We start from the raw sequence: 22,189 nt of genomic DNA, 5'->3' as shown, positions 1-22,189 counted from the left end.
CCAATCCAAAGTCCCCCTAAACAACAAAGTCAGTTGATAGTTCTATATAAAATTCTTAAACTTCTTGTTGAAGAAATACAATTTGTTATGCCAAACTAATGTAGTGGCCAATGACTTATTGACAACATGGCAACAAAAAGACTTACTAAAGCATTTTTTTGCCACAACACAAAAACTATCACCATAGTCAAGACCATAGATTTGGGTATAACCTATGGAAACTAGTCTAACATAAAGAAGATTAACTTCTCCTTTTGGATCAATATTAATAACATAAATCAATCGCCAACCAACATTTTTCTTCTCGAGAAGGGAAAGAACTCCTAAGTACCACTACGCCTACATTCCACAATTGTTAAATTCCTGAAAATAATTTAAATTTTTTTTGTACTAATTAAACATGAAAATTTAACATTCCTAATCTAAACTCAAAACAAAAACATAAAAGTGTCATTCCATGCCTAAGTGTTTAATTAACGAGTCGGTGTAATCTTCAAATTTCTGTCCCTGCAACATACAACTCAACATTAAAGTTGGATCACATCAGTCATCAGATTTCATCAATGAGGTAGGGGTAGCACGGTGGAATTGGTAATGGAGCCATTTCATTCAATCTCACATATATTATATCCGCGTCCATTTAATGCACCTAACCAACACTTCCGACCGTAAAAGTTACACTATAGAGTACTATAGAGCCTTATCTCTCTGCTATATATATGTTGTTACTCATGTCACACCCTCCACATTCAATCACACACACATGCCCCTATATTCCATAGCTACCTAGATTATTCACTCCCTCCCTAATAAGCCACATTGTTTCTTGCTCCAATGGTAGCTTTGGATCTCACAATAAGCATGTTGGCACTCATAGTTGTTGTTTTTTCTCTTGGCTTGTGGAGTGGTGTTCAAGGTGCGGCTCAAGCTCCATGCTACTTCGTTTTTGGTGATTCTTTGGTTGATAATGGGAACAACAACCAGCTCCAATCTTTGGGTAGGGCTGATTACTTGACTTATGGGATTGACTTCCCTGGTGGACCTTTAGGAAGGTTTTCCAATGGGAAAACCACTTTTGATGCAATTGGTGAGCTTGCATTTTCTTAATTGCCTTATAAACATTTCATGGTAGCACTTTAGTCGAAATGTATACTTGTTTGCATTATTGCATTAGCAGGAAACTAGATTCACATGCAAGATGCATGCACCTTTTATAATCATCATTGTTAAAGTCATTGGTGTAATGAGTCAATTTTATGGAAATGGTCCTAATTAACATCTGTTGTTTTTCTTCCCTATTGTTTAACATATCAATTATGACTTGTTGCCATGATACATGATCAAATGTGTGACAAACATTTTTTGAACCTATCATGTGTGTTATTCTCCCTTAATTGAACTAGTAAATTATGACTTGTTGCCATCCTAGATTATCCCTATACAAGAAACAATACTGGACGATAAGATTGGGACTTGTTCAAAGAAGAGAAAAAATATAGTGTTTTCAAGAATGTGAGATCTGCAAACATGTACGTTTATTGGCTAGAGAATTACAACTATATCCTTTTTGAAGTCTAGAATATCCAAGAATACATTTCAACAATAAGCTTATCTAAAATTGGAGAAACCTCATGAACCAAACAAGTGCATCCTAAACCATAGGCAACATGAGACAATGGTTCTTTACAAAATAAAAGGGAATAGGGAACTTGATCATCAATAGATTAAGGTAGCATTCATTTTATTAGGTGTACATTTTGGAGAAGATGTGGAGAAGAATAAAGCACTATTACTAGCAATGTGATTAGAGGCACTCATATATAATTCTCCAAGGACGTTGACTATTATCAAATTAAGAGACACGGGTTGTTGAGGCATGAACGCTAGTCGCAAAAAACAACTAAGACTGCTTAACAGAGTATAAATCAAGTCTTAGTGAAGCAGTCTTATGCACCAATAGGAACAAGAACATAGTGCTATCTAAATTCATAATGTTACCTGTCCAGGGAATGAACAATAAGAGCTCTAGTTACAAATGAACAGAGTATAAACTGCAACACCAACTACATGTTTTGCAAACCTAGGGCTGAAATACCATGAATTAGTTCAAATTAAGAAATGGAAGTACATTAAACAAGCCCATTCAAATGGTGTATTCAGCCCTCAGCATTTCATAACCCATAAAACCCCATAAATATTTAAACTTAGACCCGATAAAGAGATCCTAAAAACAAACCTTCAATAGTCATGTTGAACTAAATGGCGGCATAAGACGTTGTTCGACAGCCTGATTTTGAAATAGAGGTATACGACAGAGAGTGAGTGCTGGAGACGTGAGGTTAGTTTCGGGAAGGAATGGAAGTTTGTGAATGTATGTGTTAGCTATGGTGTGGCGATAGGGACATTGTCTAACTGACTTAAGCTATAGGCATGATTTCATTAATTTAATTGGCTTTGAATTCCACGATGGTGCTAGTAGAAAACATTGTGGATTTATCATTTCTATGATGGTGATACTGAGCATTGTCGTTGTATGTTCTAATTTAAGAGGATTTTTGTTCCACTTTCATTGTTTACAAAATGATAATTACAAAAATGCCACCTCCTATCATTCTAAGACAATTTCTAGCGACCGATGTCGTATGTGCATCGTAGAAGCCTGTTTTTCTAGTAATGACTATCCAAAATCAGATTTGGAGATTTACAAACCATCATCAAAGTCACATCCTACTTGAGAAAATCAAGATTTATCAACACCAATCAACCATCCAACTAAAGAAAATCAAGATCAATCCATAAAAAGATCAACATGAACTAATAATCAAAGATGATTTTTTGGTAAAAGGACCAAAGAAACCATTTCACAACTCATAATTTGAAGAGTTTGGAGGAAACAAACTTTACACCAGATTATTTTTTTTTAAATACGAATGCTGCATTGAGAAAAGGCTATTATCCCACAACTTAGGTTAGTTGGAGAAGGGGGTTGACTTGAATATATCTTTCATATCCTTGAGCTATTATGTGAAGCAAGGTGTACTTATCAAAATTCAGAGTTAGCACACAGCAGGGTGGACGTGGCTAAGGTGGACTCCTGGACTTCGCATGTCAGCTGAGAATGACCTTTGATTGGAGAAAAAGAGGGGGAACCTACAAAATAAAGGACTTCGACGCTCGAGTAACTATATAAGTTGGGAGAATAAGATAGAAAGTATGTATACATGAGTATGCAAGCAGGTGTGCATGTGTGTTAGAGATGTTTGTAGAGGGTTCGAAGGAACCTGGTACTTATAGAAGTGGAATGGAGCTGTGTGACCTTTTTTGTAGGGGCCGTTATAGCCCTTGCAAATAATGATCGGCTTATAGACAATAGTCGGTAGCTTATAGATAAAATTAGAGATAATATATAGCTTAGCGTTAAATGCTAGTAGATAATTTAGTACTTACAGATAATGTGTAGTTTGTATATAATCGAATACCTGCCAAGAGATAAAGTGGTTACAATATATTCAAATAATTAAGAGGTTAGAGATAATCTGTTTATTTTGTGGACTCTGGACAGTACATAAGCCCCTCAAGCTCTAGGCTAATTTGCGTGCGAAAGAGGTTATCTAGTGTTGAAGATTGTCTGATGTCCAAGGTAGTAGCCTTGACAAGTAGGAGGGTGACGAGTTTGTCGAGCCCCCGAGCCTGGATAAATATTGTCCAAGATGCTTTTGTCAGGTTATCCGGGTTGGACATGTTTTTGGGTTTGCAGGCGAGGTCTGACGTGTCAAGTGAGGGAAGTTTGGATTTGACAACTCTGCCATTTTTTGATCGTTGGAGGCTGCATTGAAGAAAGATGCTACATTTTGTCTGTTGTTGTAGGCATGTGTGATGCACGCGCAATACTCTTGCATCGTGTAACTCATGGAGTGGGCACGTACTAGAGTCATGATGCATGGGTGAGTGGGTTGTGGTGTAAAATTTTAGGGCACCACTTTAGCTCGCATCAATTATCGAAGAGTTCGCCTTCTCTTTAAATCTTCTTGATTTCAGGTCACTGTTTGATGTGTCATCATTTTCTCCTATTTCTTAACCCTTTTTGTCACCATTTTAATTACTGATTAGCCTTAATTTTCAAATTAATTATGTAATTTTATCATTTGGGCCTACTGGACTAATTTTGTGTTTTTAATTTAATTTCAGGAGAATTATAAGCAATTGGGCTTGAATCCGAAATTGGGCTTGGACTTGAAGAGAGCAGACAATTTTATTCTTCCAAATCTTATCTTATCTATATTTTATCTAATCTAGATATTATTTCATCTAGATTTTATCTTATCTTATCTTATCTAGATTTTATTTCATCTAGATTTTATTTTATCAAATCTTATCTTATCTTGTCCATATTTTATTTTATTAATGAGCTTGGACTTAAAACAGATTTGTAAGCTTTGGTGCTGAGAACCTATATAACAGCACCAAGGTTTTAGTTTTAGGAGTCTTTTTTGTTTTGGGAGAAAGAATAATTTTAGGTTTTGCAATTCCAATTTTTACTATTCACATAGCAATAAAATTTTGTTTTCTGCTTCAATCTGCAATTTCATTTTCTACTGATTAATGGAAGGCTAAGTCTCCATCGTTGTTTTCTCTTGAGGATCAAGCACAACTCTCTTTGAGGTTTTTTTTATTACTATTGAATTTTGCTCAGTTTTTCCTCTTCACCAATTACTTTGTATTTGTTGCTATTAATCCATGCATGCTTAGTGCTTGATTAATTGTCTTTGTGCTTAATTTACGTTCATGCTTAATGATCAGTTTCGTTCATGATTAATTCGTGTATGTGTTGCTTAATCACATAATGATAGCCTTATGTTAATTTTCACTTAGTAATTTAATTTAAGGTTGGATTAAGTGGTAGAACTAATTAAGGATAAATTCTCGTAACCTAGGATAAGAGACTTGCTTGTGAATCAAGGGGAAACAACATGTTTTAATTTTGTTAATTTCTAATTAAAATTTGCTCACTGATTAAATTACAAAAATAAAAACCCCCCCTAATTCGTTACTGTTATATTACTATCTGTTATGAACGATTGGTTGACCATTGCGCGTTGGGAGACGACCTGGGATCACTTCCTAGATACTACATTTTTAATGTTTATTTGATTCGGGTACGGCCTCGATCACCGTTACTATGATTTCCTACCTCTTAAATCTTCTTTCCTTGTGTGCTTATGATTCCTTTTTTCTTCATTCACCTTCTTTGATCCTTCAAGGTATTCTTTTTCTGATCATGCCTTCATTTCTGTGTGACTTCGTCGTCAGCATGGGTGGCAGTGATTCTGGCAATTCAATTCAATAAGGGGAAACAACATGTTTTAGGATAAATTCTCGTAACCTAGGATAAGAGACTTGCTTGTGAATCAAGGGGAAACAACATGTTTTAGGGTGTTGCTCACAAATTTTTAGCTCATTTGGATATCGTTTGAGTATAGTTGTAGTTTTACCCCTAGTTTTACCCCGTTTTTACCCCTGGTGCTTGTTTGAGAAATACATGATTTGCTGCATATAGTGCAAGACTAGGGGCAATCCAGGTGATTTACAACCCTTTGATCCTGAAATAGATAGAACCTTTCATAGATTAGTTAGGCATAGTGTGCATCCTGGTCATTCTGAGCATTCTGTTGAGGGTGATTCTGAATATTCTGATTTTGAGCATTCCACTACTAATTTTCATACTGAGAACATGGCTCAACCTCCACCTCGTGAGAGAACTCTTAGGGAGATGGCTGCACCTAATTTCACTTATGAAAGCTTGTGCATTCAATATCCTGATGAGGGTGTTCCATATGTTCTCAAGACTGGACTAATACATTTGCTATCCAAGTTTCATGGTCTTGCAGGTGAAGATCCTCATAAGCATCTTAAGGAGTTCCATATTGTTTGTTCCACCATGAAGCCCCCTGATGTCCAAGAAGATTATATCTTTCTAAAGGCTTTTCCTCATTCTCTAGAGGGAGTGGCAAAAGATTGGCTATACCACCTTGCTCCCAAGTCCATTTTTAGCTGGGATGACCTTAAGAGGGTGTTCCTGGAGAAATTCTTCCCTGCATCTAGGACCACTACCACCAGAAAAGACATTTCAGGCATCAAGCAACTTAGTGGAGAAAGCTTGTATGAGTATTGGGAAAGATTCAAGAATTGTGTGCAAGCTGTCCTCGCCACCAGATTTCTGAGCAACTCCTTCTTCAATATTTCTATGAGGGACTTAGCAACATGGAGAGGAGTATGATTGATGCTGCCAGTGGTGGAGCTCTAGGTGATATGACCCCTACTGAAGCTAGGAATTTGATTGGGAAGATGACTTCCAACTCCCAACAATTCAGTGCAAGAAATGATGCTATTGTTCTTAGAGGAGTCCATGAGGTGGCCACAGATTCATCTTCATCTACTGAAAATAAAAAGCTTGAAGGAAAACTTGATGCCTTGGTCAACCTAGTAACTCAGCTTGCCATGAATCAGAAATCTATACCTGTTGCAAGAGTCTGTGGTCTATGTTCTTCTACAGATCACCATACTCTGTCCTTCTTTGCAGCAATCTGGAATCAATGAGCAACCTGAAGCTTATGCTGCAAACATTTATAATAGACCTCCTCAGCAGCAAAACCAACAACAACAGAATAATTATGACATTTCAAGCAATAGATACAATCCAGGTTGGAGGAATCATCCAAATCTGAGATGGACAAGTCCTCCACAACAACAACAGCCTGTCCCTCCTTTTCAGAATGTTGCTGGTCCAAGCAAGCCATATGTTCCTCCTCCAATATAGCAACAACAACAACAGCAGTCACAACAAAGACAACAAGCAACTGAGGCTCCTCCTCAACCTTCCTTAGAAAAGTTAGTGAGGCAAATGACCATCCATAATATGCAATTTCAACAAGAGACAAGAGCCTCCATTTAGAGTCTGACAAATTAGATGGGGTAGATGGCTACTCAGATGAATCACGCTTAGTCCCAAAATTCTAACAAATTGCCTTCATAAACTGTGCATAATCCGAAAAATGTGAGTGCCATCACCTTGAGGTCTGGCAACCAAATTCAAGTGTCTCCACCAGTAGCAGCACCTACACCTGAACTTGTCAAGCTTCATTCTACACCTGAAAAAAAGGATGAGATAGTTGCACAAAAGAGACAGCTTCGTAACAAAAATTTTCATGCAAGTGGACCTTCTTCTAGTAATTATGACTTACCGTAGCCTTATATCCCTCTTTTATTCCCACCCAGAGCATTCCAAACAAAAAGATGGAAGAAGTAGAAAAGGAGATCTTGGAGACCTTTAGAAAAGTCGAGGTGAACATACCTCTGCTAGATGCTATCAAGCAGATTCCAAGATATGCCAAGTTTCTAAAGGAGTAGTGCACCCACAAAAGGAAGCTAAAAGGAAATGAAAGGATTAGCATGGGCAGTAATGTGTTAGCATTGATAGGTAAATTTGTTCCTCACATTCCTGAGAAATGTAAGGACCCAGGTACTTTCTGTATACCTTGCATTATTGGGAACAGTAAATTTGAGAATGCCATGCTAGATCTAGGAGCATCAGTTAGTGTCATGCCTCTGTCCATTTTCAATTCTTTATCCCTTGGACCTTTGCAATCTACAAATGTGGTGATTCATTTGGCAAATAGAAGTGTTGCTTACCCCGCGGGTTTCATAGAGGATGTGCTGGTTCGGGTTGGTGAACTTATTTTTCCTGTTGATTTTTATGTTCTTAATATGGAAGAGGGATTTTCCCATGGTTCAGTTCAAATTATTTTAGGCAGGCCATTTATGAAAACAGCCTGAACCAAGATAGATGTTGATGCTGGCACATTGTCTATGGAATTTGGGTGATATTGTTGTTCATTTTAACATTCTTAATGCCATGAAACATCCATCTGAGGATCATTCTGTTTTTCGTGCTGAGATAATTGATCAGATTGTTGATGATTATATGTTTGATTTCGATTCTGTTCTTCATGGTAGGAAATATCCATTTTTATCTGATCTACATACTTGTCATTCCTTATGCATTGAATCTGAATATGAGTTCGAATTTGATCTTGTATCTGATTTTTATGTTGAGAATAAATCTGAATTTGAGTCTGGTTCTGATTTTCTGGGTGTTGTACCTCTTGATGTTGATTTTTTAGAGTCAGAATGCACTAACCATGTTGCAGGAAGTACATATACTTCTGACTTGCTTTATAAGGTACAGGCTGAGGAACCTTCTTCTTCTCTTACCATGGTTCCTCCCACTGTTCAGCCACCACCCACACTAGAGTTGATGCCCTTACCAGCAAACCTCAAGTATGCTTACTTGGAAGACAAGGAAAAATTTCCAGTGATCATCTCTGCCTCCCTTGCTGCTGAGCAAGAGGAGAAGTTGTTGCTAGTGCTCAAGAAGCACAAGAAGGCCATTGGATGGACTTTAGCAGCCATTCCTGGTATTATCCCACCTACCTGCATGCATAAGATACTTTTAGAGGATGGAGCTAAGCCACACTACTCGAATATGGGCTTTTTACGATGGTTAATAAGGGCTTTTAACGACGGTTTACAATCGTCGTTGTATATTGTGTCGTTAAAGACGGTTATTTTAATAATCGTCTTTGAAAAGTATAATCATTCAAAGACGGTTATTAGTTGAAAACCATCTTTGAATGCGACGTCTGCTTCGACATTCAAAGACGGTTATTTGCTAATAACCATCTTTGAATGTTGCATCTGCTTCGACATTCAAAAACGGTTATTTAATAATAACCATCGTTGAATCCTCCTTATGATTTGACATTCAAAGACGGTTATTTTGTAATAACCGTCTTTGAATCCTCCTTCGGATTTGACAATCAAAGACGATTATTTGATAATAACCGTCTTTGAATGTTTTGTCTGATTCGACATTCAAAGACGGTTATTTGATAATAACCATCTTTGAATGCTCCTTCTGATTTGACATTCAAAGACGGTTGGTTATTTGATAATAACCGTCTTATAATGCTACGTCTGATTTAACATTGAAAGTCTAATATTTGCAAAATGTTTTGTTTGAGTACTCTGTTTCCAGGCATTCAAATGTGTTATGTATGTGATTTGAATCTTTCACTGTATTTATTTAAAAAAGCTCAACAGGCTGCAATCACCACCCACATTACAAATCTCATTAGGGGTGAAACAATTTTTAGGGAGTAAACTTCACTATACCATCCAATAAGTATAATTTAAAGAATCTAGACATTGGGTAATGTATTTTCACCTCAAACCATTTAACATCCTCTGGATTATAAAACATGTGTCTCACAGAAGCTTTATGTTTCAACACTCTTTGGGGATAACCGCAACATAATTTTAAAATCTTAAAATAAGCAAAACATAAATTCAATCATCAATGTTCATAAACAATCATAAAATGTTGGAATTTCTTCCCAGAAATGGTATTTGAAAAATGTCAATTAAAAAGACCATAAAATGTTAATAATAAACATACCCTGTCAAAATAACTCGCTTAAGGATTATCAAAAGTTTTCAGTGAGCCAACAGCAGCCACTGCAGGGGCAGCATTGTCTCCATCTCTCTTTAGGATTATCATAGGAAGAGGAGGAAATAAAATTGGTGCATAGATTGAAGCAACTGAAAAATGCCCAACATGGAGAAACCTCTCCATCTTGTTCTTGTCTGTATTTATGAACTCGCTAGAGAAAATTGGCCTGCAAAAAAAAAATTGCAATTACCAAATATTTTTCCCTAAAGAGATCCATTATATGCCAAAAAGTCTTGCAGATTGAATATCGTACCAGCCAACAAATTGTCGAAACCCAACATGGAAAATTAACTCTTCCTTGGATTAGATGGGTGCATCATATGCTTCATGCTTCTTCACACTACACAACACATGTGACTTCAGTTCATGACACACTTTTGGAATGGTTCACAAGTTATAATAAGAACCGCACTAGGCACAAAATGAAAATAGTAAAATGATAAAACACAAAATCACCTACAATGAAGGACAGATACTTTGGACTCATGTTTCAATAGGCCACGTGCTATAACCGGGATTGTCTTTGTAAGCAAAGATAACTTTGAAGCAACAACATTGGGCACTCCCATGACATGCCACATATTGCCTCTCATGCATCCCTATATATAATTATATATTACAAACCACATGTATCAGAGTAGCTGAAAGCAAAGTCTCTGGCTCGGCAAAATTTAGCACATATCCAATTTTAGAAACCATGGTGCCTAGAGTCACATATGTGAAAATATTCAAACACTATCTTTCTAAGATGGTATGGAGCCTTTAAAGTGGCCACCACTACCAAGAGCCAAATCATAGATCAACAGAATTTCAAAATTAATCATGCAAAAACCACAAGCAAATGGTCCCCAGAAAAGACCAATGAATAATCTATAATAAATTAGCCACCAAAGAGGCATGAAAAACATAGAGTTTTGTTTATCTAAGAGAATAAAATCTAGAAAACAGAACTAAACCAGCACCTTTGGATCAATCATTACTCTTACAACAAAATCCTAACCACCAGAGTTTCATTTTAGGACAAACGTAATTAAAGTATGGAACACATATTAGTTTGAAATATTCACTTTCTCACAACTTTCAGTGACCAATTAGAGCCCAATTTTATCATATAACCCACGGAGCACGATTGAGCTGAAACAAATTTCTAAATTAAAATAGATAAGGAAAAAAATTATGAATGGAATCATAGTGGGTCCATGCACTATGATTGAACTGAACACATATTTGCTTAGATTTTGTTCCACGCACTTATGAAACAAATCAACAAGGAATTTCAGCATGTCTACCCCAGCATATGATTTTTCCAGCTCTTCACCGGATGGAATCATAGTGGGTCCATTCATTGAACTCAATACTCTCAGTTCATCAGTCAATTGTGGTCGTTTACCCATCTGTATTGGTCATTGTAGTAAAATTAATTAAAATAGGTAGGTTAGAGTTGCACATGAACCCAAATAGTACAAGCACACCTAAAGTGGTACAAAAGATGACCATACTAGCAGACTATCAAGGAAGTGTGAATCTCAAAGTCCAGAATATGAAATTTGTAGAGTCAGCATCTCCAAAAGCAAGCATCCAAACAACCAAATGTTAGCTTCCTGTCACAAGATAAAGATAGATAAATTACAACCCAAGATACTATATCTGGTTTCGGGGCGAATTATACAACTATTATTGACCAAAGTCATGAAGCAACATATGCACTTGCACCTCTAACCAAAACAAGAACGGGGGGGGGGGGGGGATGCATCAGCAATTAGAACTAACTACAAAGATAAACTAGCTAAATTTTAAGAGGCAGCAAAACAACAAAATTCCTAAAATAATTTTATTATTACTGATGTTTTTATTATTTTAGCTAATGCAATTGTGGTCTCTTCCAAATTATGGATTACATGACATGTCCATCCAAATTAGTGACTTAGTGTCCTAAGGAACACATGATGCGATTGGAACACTAGAATAAAAGGGGAATCCAAAAAGAAGACATTACACAATAAATTTATCTATAAAGTTCAAATGAGAAGCAAAGCTAGCCCCACACAAGATCCTCAGGAAAGCACATAAATCATAGTATCATACAATGAAAATCTTATGAACTCAGTTCTCTTAATCTTTCCAGTATAATAACCTAAAACACAACTTTTCACATTATGTAAAACTAAATTTTTAGTTTTTTTCTCTTTTAAATAGTTTTTATTCAACAATAGAATATACAAAACATTTAAATTTCCTAATACTATGTCTTCATTTTGTGAACATGATTCAGTTCTAAAATAAAATAGTAATTAGTTACTCTCTTCAAAAAATTGGCCCATGCATTGCACCAGCTTACATACTAGTATAGTAACATCAATAAAATAGAAGACAACTTTTCAAATTATAACCCCATTAATATCAGTTTGTTTTACTGGTTATCCATGTGAAGAATACTGTTAGATATACATCATTTGCTTTTGAGGTATCTCTTTCAAGGATATTATTATATATCAATAATACACTCAAGAATGCACTGCTGGTAACATCAAAACGAATTATTTATAAAACTAATCTACTCTCCGATAATCTCATAATAATTTCTCGAACACATAAATTAAAATATCTAAAAAGCACAATCAAAATAATCCAACTTCAGCCATGTACTTTAATGAATAATGAATTTACCTAAATTACTGTAAAACAATTTTGAAACTAAGGAGGTGTTTGGTAGAGGGATTCTTTTAAGTTTCCAAGGAATCTTGAGTTGAAAATGTTAATTTCTATGTTTTGTATGATAATTTTAAAAACCATTCATAAAAATCTAACATTCCCCCGGAATCATTTTTTAATTATGTTTTTCACTACGACTTTCCCATGAGAGGGGATAGAAATTCCAAATTACCATCAAGAAGGGGGAATTTTTTTTATAATAATTATGTCTCTCATTCCAGGGAATATTTTAGACATACCAAACATATATATGACATTCCCAAGAAACATGATTCCTGGGAAGAAAAAAGATTTTGTAGACTAAACGCCTCCTAATCTAAGACTGGGTCCCCACTTTCATTCCCTCTAATTTTGCCAAAGTTTATGTTCACTACCCATTAGCATATGTAATATACCTACATTTTTTTTTCTCAGCATGTAATATAACTACATAAAATGGGTACACAACTATGTGCATGAATAGGTGGGAGATAAATGGAGAAATACAATAATAGGGACAGTGAAAAAGAAAAGTGTTGAAGAAAGCTAGGAAATTGCTGAAAGAAAGGGAGAAGTCATTATTCCAATATATATTTGACTTTATCATAGAGAACTACCTCCCATTATTTTGCATGCATAGACACAATACCTTTTTCCAACATCACAGATGTTTTCAAAATCAAAGGACCAGGACCTATAGTTTAACTTTTGAAAATTAAATGTCAGTAACACCATTATTGACATTGTTCATATATTTCAAACTCAAAATAAATGGCTGATTAGTAGAAAGAGGATCTTACCAATCCATAGGATTTTTTTTATACATAGTCCGCATAACCTTTGGAGCCATCCACCGAGGTGTTCCAACACATATACAAGGAGGACGTGTTCCCGCATGAGCAATACAACACACATGTAAAGTTGATCTTAGTGGCACTGCACTATCAAAATCATAGAGCTTCACAGTGGGAGTTCCATCATCTCTCTTCCTACCCAAATCAAACAATATGTTTTCACTTTTTATGTCACGATGAATTATGTGCTTTGAGTGCAGCTCTGACAAAGCAAATGAGACATCTTTGGCGATATGCAAAGCCAACTCCACAGGAACATGCTTTTCACCAGCTTCTAACAACTTCTCCAGATAATTCTGCAAGAAAATAGAGTGTGAATTTAAATAAAATCAACCAAAAATGTGTTAATAATATCAAAGAAATGTAGAGAAAATCTTACTTTTAAGGAGCCCCCTTCCACATACTCCATAAAAATTGCAGATCTTAATACACGGTGTTTAGGATTACCATCAGCTGAGACAAACCATTGACATGAAATTTGGTGTCCGTACATTTCCACTATGCAAGGGTGTTTTAAAGCACCAAGAATTCTAATTTCTCTCAAACAATTATATTCGAAGTTTTTAATTTTGTCTGCCAAACTCCCCTGCTCTTCCAAAGTACGCACCTACAATACCACACAAGATATGTGTAAAGTGCACCATATTATATTTATATTATATCCAAATAATCACAACAATTTAAATAACAAAAGGAAAGTGGAACAAGTCATGACCATAATGCTTAATTACAAACCTTTGTTGCAGCCTCAACTGATCCAAATTTGCATTTAACTAAAGTAGTTGAAGCCTTTGTCTCAAGTTCATCACATGTAGTGAGAGATGGAAAAGAATAATCAGGACCTGGACTTCCTATAGATGATATAGGAATTGTGGTTCGATTAAGAGGTATGTACCTGGAATCCAAGTCGTCAGACACTCAATAACCCCATATAACTTCACAGAAGTCAAATTTAAATAAAGTTCTCAAACGATGAATAAATCCATAGTAAGAAATTTTAATTAACATGAAGAATTCTGCCACTGCCAACCAAGTACCAAAGATAAACATTTGGGTCCAAATTTTATTAATCATTGCAATTGTAATGTTGACTAAACACCTTATCCAACAGTACAAAACTATGATATTCAAAGTCACTAATATTCATTTAGTTTCATACTAGACAGGGTTCCATAAAGATATTTTCAAAATAATTACAAAATGTGATGCCAACTTTCATAAATATGCTTGAAACCTTATCCAAACATGCACCGAGGCTAAGAATGAGTTTGGAGAAATCTATGATATTCATTAATTTATACAAGATTAGGCTCCATGAAGATACTATATAAATATTTTAACTAAAATTGGATCCAGGTTTGCTGGTTTCAGTTTGCTAATTTTAACCATAACCAATATTCTTTACATGCTACATTATGATATAAAATTTAATTTCAAAATCAATTGAAGTTTTAAAATGCCAAATGATTGATGATTATTTAACATATACTAAATTTATAACAGGATTGTGAATAGAACTAATACCAAAAGTTATCTTTCAACATGAACCAACAATAACTAAACTTAATTGACAAATAAAATTAATCTTAAATATAGCCAACTCAAGTGAAAGCTATATAAATATGACAACATTATACAATACTATAATACCCTAATTTCGTCCGGGGATTATAATTTGATGATACACAACCTTTGATTGGCCGCTTCGAGATATTTGGCACCCTTTGTTGCACAATATGTGAAGTCCCGAGACGTGCCAAAAATCAAAAGGAAGCAGGCTTACGCGATCCGTGAAAATTTCGTAATGTGACGGATATCGAAAGAAGGTGTTTTTCGCAATCCGTGAGTTTTTGTAACTTCTTCAAAAGCTAAAAAAGAGTAAATACATAATCCGTAAGGATTCGTAACCTTGCGGAAGGAAAATAAGTATCGTTACGAAAATCGTAAAGTTTCGTAACGTTACGGAAAAGAATTACCAAAAAAAGTAGAAAGGGGGGGTGCATTTAGTAAAAGGGGGGGTACAAATAGCAATCAGGCCCACTTGGGCCTTCCAGATTCTTCCTCCAGAAGGTTGTTGCTTCTGGAGGAAGCAACCTTGCTCGCCTGGGCGAGCTGGGTGGCAAGCTCCTCCCCTATTTTGCTATAAATAGGTGGAGGAGTGAAGGGAGAAGGGGTTCAGCCTTCTTGGCACTTCTCATTCTCTCGAAATTGCTGAGGAAAATTATTTCCGTGAAGAAAATCCAAGCCGAGGCGCTTCCGTAATGTTTCCGTGAGTAATTACGCGAAGATTCTCGACCGTTCTTCAGCATTCATCGTTCATTCTTCGTTTTCTTCAGTCTTCAACGGGTAAGTACCTCGAACCGAGCTTTTCAATTCATTCTATGTACCCATGGTGGTCCACATTTTGTTTTATGTATTTTTATTCTTGTTTTCATTCGCTTTTTATACCCCCTTTTGACATGCTTAAGTCATTTATTTAAGTCATTTCTTGCCTAATCTAAAAATAAAATAAATTTCCACCGATCGTTTGAATTGTATCATCCATTAATTTCGGTTAAAATGAATTCCGACCGTTCGGTCGTGCCGTAACCACGTTGGAAATCAAAAAAGAGGTAAAATAATAATATAATAATCAAAAAATACCTTTTAGTAAAATAAAGCGAAAAATCAATCGAACGTTTTCTCTTTGGGATTTCTCATTCTTAATTGAATTGACTAATAACTAAAGTGAAACTAAGGCTAAAATCAACTCGCCTAGTCAAGCTCGTCCACAAAAAATAGGGTTTTGAAAGTTTATCATTTCAGTTGCTTACCAAGTAAAATGGATCATTTTTTAAGGTCCAACGCCTTAAAATGATCACCCTTCAAGTAAAAAGAATCGCTTGATTCACTCTTAACAAAGAACTACGTAGGTCTGATTTCCTCTTCGATGGAGGGTATGTAGGAGCAAAAGCCCTGCTTTTGTTGACCTCAAAAAATAAAAAGAAATAAAAGTTAAGGTAATACAATTTCCTCGATTCTAAAAAATAGGCTGTTGTCCTTTGAGACAAATGTGAGAGGTGCTAATACCTTCCTCAAGCGTAAATACGACTCCCGAACTTAGAATTTTCATTTTGACCCATTTCCTTCGGTTTTTTCGACGTTTTCCACAAATAAACGTTGGTGGCGACTCCGCGCATCTTTCCTCCTTTGGAAAGCACACCCGTGAGCCTCGCCTTCGCTCGCCCGCAAAAGGGCACGTTGCGACAGTTGGCGACTCCACTGGGGACTATTATGTGAGTTAGGCCTATTTTAAGGAATTGTGGATTTGTGAAACTTCATGTGTGCATTGGTTGAACTGTGTAAAATGTAAATAACTGTTGTCTATTTCGCATTTTTTACACTGCATTCTAAGCACCCACGGGTTTGAGTGAAAAAAGGGGCCCTATACTCGGGTTCATGGGAATTTAAGGAGTGGAGGTGAATCTATGATCATGCTAGGTCTCCGACTTGCTTGATAATAGTGAAACCTCGTCTAGAGTTTTCTCTCTTTATAATATGTTGTCGCTGGTATTCCATACCGCCACAATGTTATTATCTTGAGTGATGATACCTCTAGAAAACAGCCGTGTGAGTTATGAATTGTTGGGGAGTAGTTATTAGAGACCCCTAGATATTGTCCTATAGGTTCCCAAATAGGGGCACGGAGGAAACACGCTGTGTGCCATTTTAAACACTGCCATGCATATAGTCCTAAATGTCATGTACGCCTTTGCTTGTAATTATTTGTGGATATTGCCATGTTGTGTAAATCCCCCTGTTGCGCTTTTACGCATCTGCATCATGCTGTCACATAGGCGTTGTATGTGGGTCTCGTCTTTTGTCGTAGGAAGTCGGAAGATCCATATCGTCTTCTTAACTGCACACATGGGGCACTGTGCCCCCAAATGCGCAAGTAAGGAGAGATGATTTTTCGGGCTCTCGTGTCCGTAAATGCATTCATATCATGCATCGCATAAACATCTCTTCAGCATCATAATGAACATATCGTTCCTACATTTGTTCGTTATCATAGTCCAGCATCGCATTTTGCATGAGTCATTGCATCATCATGCATATGTGTTCAACAAACTTTTTGATCTATAAATTGCATACTAATTGTTTTCATGTTTGCTCATGCGTGACCCTTGCGTTTTCCCCTGCAAGACAAAAACAAAAAAGAAAGCGCGAAAATTCACGCTGCATTCTTAGTTGATTATATTCGGTACCATGAGCCAACTGTGTTGGGATCGTAAACCCATTTCACTTAAAAAACAAAATGATTGAACATGGTACCTAATGCATGGTTAACTAAGAAAGGATGTTTCTTCGGGCATCTCAATCTCATAATTACATTTTCCATGCATAGCAAGCGTATTCTTGAGTCTTTCATCCCTATGAAATGTTGATGAAGTATTGGCGATCAAAATTGTCATTCCCTGGGTTATGGGGTTGAACCAAGCTCTTGCTTTTACGGAAAGGTTCATCGAGTCAAGTTGAAGTATGGAAGTAACCATCTTGCAAAAATTTGGAGCAAAATATGGATCGTGTTACATCGCTGCTTCGTCTACTGCCAAACACATTTAGGGCTGTCGATGTCCTTGTTACTTCCAGTTTCACCTTGACGAAGATGTCATGGACCATGTTGAAAATCTAAATTGATTCAACCTCATATCCTGTGTAAAAATTCATAATACTTCAACTGTGCATCATTCGCATACATCCATGCTTTTCATTGGTTGCATTGTTCATTGCATTCTTTCCTTGAAAAGAAAAAAAAAAGAACTTAATCATTGTTATAAAAAAGAAAAAGAACGCGCTTTACGGCACCCTCACCGAACCTGTGATAGAGCTAGAGTAATGGGTGAAGTAGAGGAGGTACAAGAGAAGATGAAGGCCGACATGGAGGCCACGAAAGAGCAAATGGCCATGATGATGGAGGCCATGATGATCATGAAGAAGATAATGGAAGCCAGTGCAGTTGCAGTTACCGCTACCAGCACTGTTGCTAAGGTGAATCTGATGCCCCCATCTGGCCTCAACCAAATGAATCATCCAACCTCAGCTATGGTAGGCAAAGATTTGGGAAGTATGGGCAGCCCCCATGATGTGCAAATTCAAAACGAGCACGCCTTCCCGCCATGTGGCTTTCCTCTCAACTATACGCCACCCAATGTGGCGTACACTCCCAATAAGAATGTCAATAACTCCACTCCTATACCCATTGAGAGCCAGCAACCCCAAGCTGATCATGCACATGTCTCTTAAACCGTGGGGGAGACATATGAAATTCCCCATCACAATCTAGCCGACTTTGAGCCTTGGCTCGGATATGCCACTGAAGGGCAAGCAGTTGGTGGTATACCCCTTGAAAACACTTCGGAAGGCCCTCAGTATCACCCCCAGCTACACCTCTTGCATTCCACAACAAGTAAAAACCCTCATGCTATGGCAGAAATGGGAAAGTTGGATCATCTAGAGGAAAGGCTCAGGGCCATTGAAAAAGGTGAAGATTATGCATTTGCTAACCTAAAAAAGTTGTTCCTAGAACCCAATATCATCACCCCTCCCAAGTTCAAGGTGCTGGACTTTGACAAGTACAAGGGGACTACTTGCCCCAAGAACCATCTAAAGATGTATTATCGGAAGATGGGGGCATGCGCAAAAGATGAGGAATTACTGATACATTCCTTCCAAGAAAGTCTTGCTGGGGTAGCTGTTACCTGGTACACTAACTTGGAACCTTCCCGAGTCCATTCTTGGAAGGACCTAGTGGTTGCCTTCGTTAGGCAGTGTCAGTATAATGTCTTCGAATAGGAAGCAACTACAGAACATGTGCAAAAAGGGGGCACAAATCTTTCAAAGAATACGCCCAAAGGTGGAGAACCTGGCAACTCCAGTGGCACCTCAATGACGAAAAAATGATGACAATGATAGTAGACACATTACCAGTATTCTACTATGGAAAATGGTGGGTTACACTTCTTCAAGCTTTGCGGATTTGGTGTTCGTTGGCGAAATGATCGAAGTGGGTCTAAAAAGAGGCAAATCTGATCATTTTGCTTTGATAAATGCAAAAAAAACTGGGGCAAGTGAAGAGGATGAGAAGGAGGGAGAAACCTATGCTGTGACTGCCATTCTTATACGACCAAGTTTCCCACCAACCCAACAATGTCATTACTCAGCCAATAACAAACCTTCTCCTTACCCACCGCCCAGTTATCCACAAAGGCCATCCCTAAATCAACCACAAAGTCTGTCTACCGCACTTCCAATGACGAACACCACCTTTAGCACAAACTAAGAGCACCAACCAAGAAATGAATTTTGCATCGAGAAAGCCTGTAGAATTCACCCCAATTCCAGTGTCCTATGCTGACTTGCTCCCATATCTACTTGATAATTCAATGGTAGCCATAACCCTAGCCAAGGTTCATCAACCTCCATTTCTCCGAGAATACGACTCGAACGCAACGCGTGCTTGTCACGGAGAAGCCCCAGGGCGTTCCATTGAGCATTGTAGGGCTCTGAAGCGTAAGGTGCAAGGTCTAATTGATGCTGGCTGAAATTTGAGGAGAATCGTGTGTAAATCCTGACATTGACAAGAGATGCCACACACGAGGCAATTTTGAAAGTTGTTGTTAGATGTCTCTAAATGACTCATCAGGATTTTCAAGTTTGTACCATTATTGTAAACCACAGTTACAATGTTAAAATGGATAAAGTTGATATCTTTGTCCCTCATCCTCTCACAAACACATCTTTGCTTATTCAACTTTCACCGGAATGTGGGTGCAAGCCATTGGTCTGTTTGCTCAATCGACCTGTGCTCCTGAGTTTGGACTTCCAAGACCATTCAATTAGAGATTACTCGTCCTGCACGTTGGTGGGGGTGCCGTAAAACAACGAGTAAAGTTCAAAACAAATAAGTTTCAAAATAAAAAGCATTTGATTGACTGTATTTTCAAGACATTCATGTGACCTCATTTTATCATTCCGGAAAGTTTGTCTTTTAGAGAGAAGTGAGTTATCAAGAATAGGATGTTGGACAAATGACCTCAGTTACCTTAAGAAAAAAAAGGGTTTGAATTAAGATACGAAGACTATTCCTCAATTAAACTTTCACTCTCTCTTTTTGGATTAACAATGCACCCTTAACATGAATTACTCAAAAGACAATTCAAAATAAACTTCTTTAAAGCAAAAGATAAATAGCAATAAATAAAAGAAGTTTAAGGGAAGAGAGGAATGCAAACTTGATTTATACTGGTTCGGCCACTTCCATGCCTACGTCCAGTCCTCAAGCAACCCACTTGAGATTTTCCACTCTCTTTGTAAAAATTCCTTCTACAAAGTCTGAACCACACAGGGACAACCCTTTCCTTTTGTTCAAGAATCCCCTACAACAAGAGACCCACGGTCTCTTAATCCCTTTTTAGAAATAAGAAGAGAAGAAGAAATCTCTCTTAAAAGAGATAGATTATACAATGAAGATCGATCAAAATTCCTTATTGAATATGTAAGTGGTTGACCAAGGAATCTTTTTGAGAGGGTAAAACATTTTAGTTCAGAAAAACTCTTAATCTTTTGAGAGGATAAAACTGTTTGGGCAATGAAAACTCCCTTTAAGTTCGTGTTTCCAAGTCACCTTTGATGGTCATTCATAAAACATTTGAATAAGTGTGACTCTTGGCAATTATTTTCTGAAAATCCCCTCTGGTAATCAATTACAAGACTTATGTAATCGATTACAGGTTTTAAAAATTTGAATTAAAACGTTCAATAAGCTGCTGGTAATCAATTACCATCCATGTGTAATCAATTACACGTTATAAATTTTGAATTCAAATTTCTAGTGACTATTATAAACATTTTCAACTGCTGGTAATCGATTACCAGAGAGCAAATCTCAATTTGAAATGATAGAATTCTTTGGTCAAACCTTTTGTTTGTTTTCAATTTGGAAACTTCTTCCTAAAGATTCTAGAGATCAACTTGATCATACATTTTCTTGGATTCTTGTCTTGAATAAAACTTAGAAGCACTTGATCCTTTAGCATCATCAAGACATCAAAACATCTTGCTTCTACATAAGAGTCATTTGACTTAATCCATCAACTGAAAAATCCTTCAAATATTTCTCGTCCTTGGAAAATTCTTTTTGCAAGAATCAACTGCTTCTTTCATTCTTCCTCACTACGAGGTTGTGAAAACAAGACAACAATTGGTACCTCTAAGCCCTACACTGGGGCAATGAAAGGCCCTATGCATAAACCTCAAACAAACCTAGGGGCAGATTAGAAGTTCTCACCTAATAGGTTCCTTGCTACAAGGTCATGACGAAAGACAACGATTGTACCTCAAAGCCCTACACTGGGGCAATGAAAGGCCCCATGCATAAACCTCAAACGAACCTAGGGGCAGATTAGAAGTTCTCACCTAATAGGTTCTGTCGCAACCTACCCTTCCGCGGGAGGGCGACGCGAGACTCGCGGGATGCGTGTTCCACGAAAGGAATACGCACGGAGTCACCACCAACGTTTATTTGAGGAAAACATCGGAAAAACCGGGAAAGACGCGATCTATGATCTTTTAAGTGAAAGGTTCGGGAGTTGTATTTACGCACGGGGAAGGTATTAGCACCCCACACGTCCGTCCCAAGGGACGGCAGCCTTTAATCGAATGTGCAAACATGACTTTGATTTTTATGTTCCTTTTTTATGTCTTTATATCCTTTATACCCTTTTTATATTTTTCTCTTTTTGTGGTCGACAAGGGTGTTTCCCTTTGCTCCTACGTATTCCTCAATTGCGATGAGGAAATCAGACCTACGTAGTTCTTTCTTATCAAGTGATTCTTTTTTTACTCAAGAGGTGATCATTTTAAGGCGTTGGACCTTGAAAATGATCCATTTACTTAGCAAGAAATTTAGATGATAAAATTCAAAACCTATTTTTGTGGACGAGCTTGACTAGGCGAGTTGATTTTAGCCTTAGTTTCACCTTAGTTATTAGTCAATTCGATTAAGAATGGGAAATCCCAAAGAGAAAAACGTCCG

The 22,189-nt window shown here is 37.1% G+C and overlaps 1 non-coding gene and 1 pseudogene across 1 annotated transcript; both read right to left on the bottom strand.

Moving 5' to 3' along the window:
• Window positions 1–6,109: 6,109 nt before the first annotated feature.
• Window positions 6,110–6,215, bottom strand: LOC112998232 (small nucleolar RNA R71). The gene has a single exon (XR_003263271.1). It is a non-coding gene; the product is annotated as a small nucleolar RNA R71 (small nucleolar RNA).
• A 3,317-nt stretch (window positions 6,216–9,532) lies between these two features.
• The window catches only part of LOC100815174 (uncharacterized), a 35,957-nt pseudogene continuing 23,300 nt past the window's right edge, over window positions 9,533–22,189 (bottom strand).

The sequence above is a fragment of the Glycine max genome, chromosome 10, assembly GCF_000004515.6.
Source record: "Glycine max cultivar Williams 82 chromosome 10, Glycine_max_v4.0, whole genome shotgun sequence".
Lineage (NCBI taxonomy): Eukaryota > Viridiplantae > Streptophyta > Magnoliopsida > Fabales > Fabaceae > Glycine > Glycine max.
This window is presented reverse-complemented; position numbering and strand designations above follow the sequence as displayed.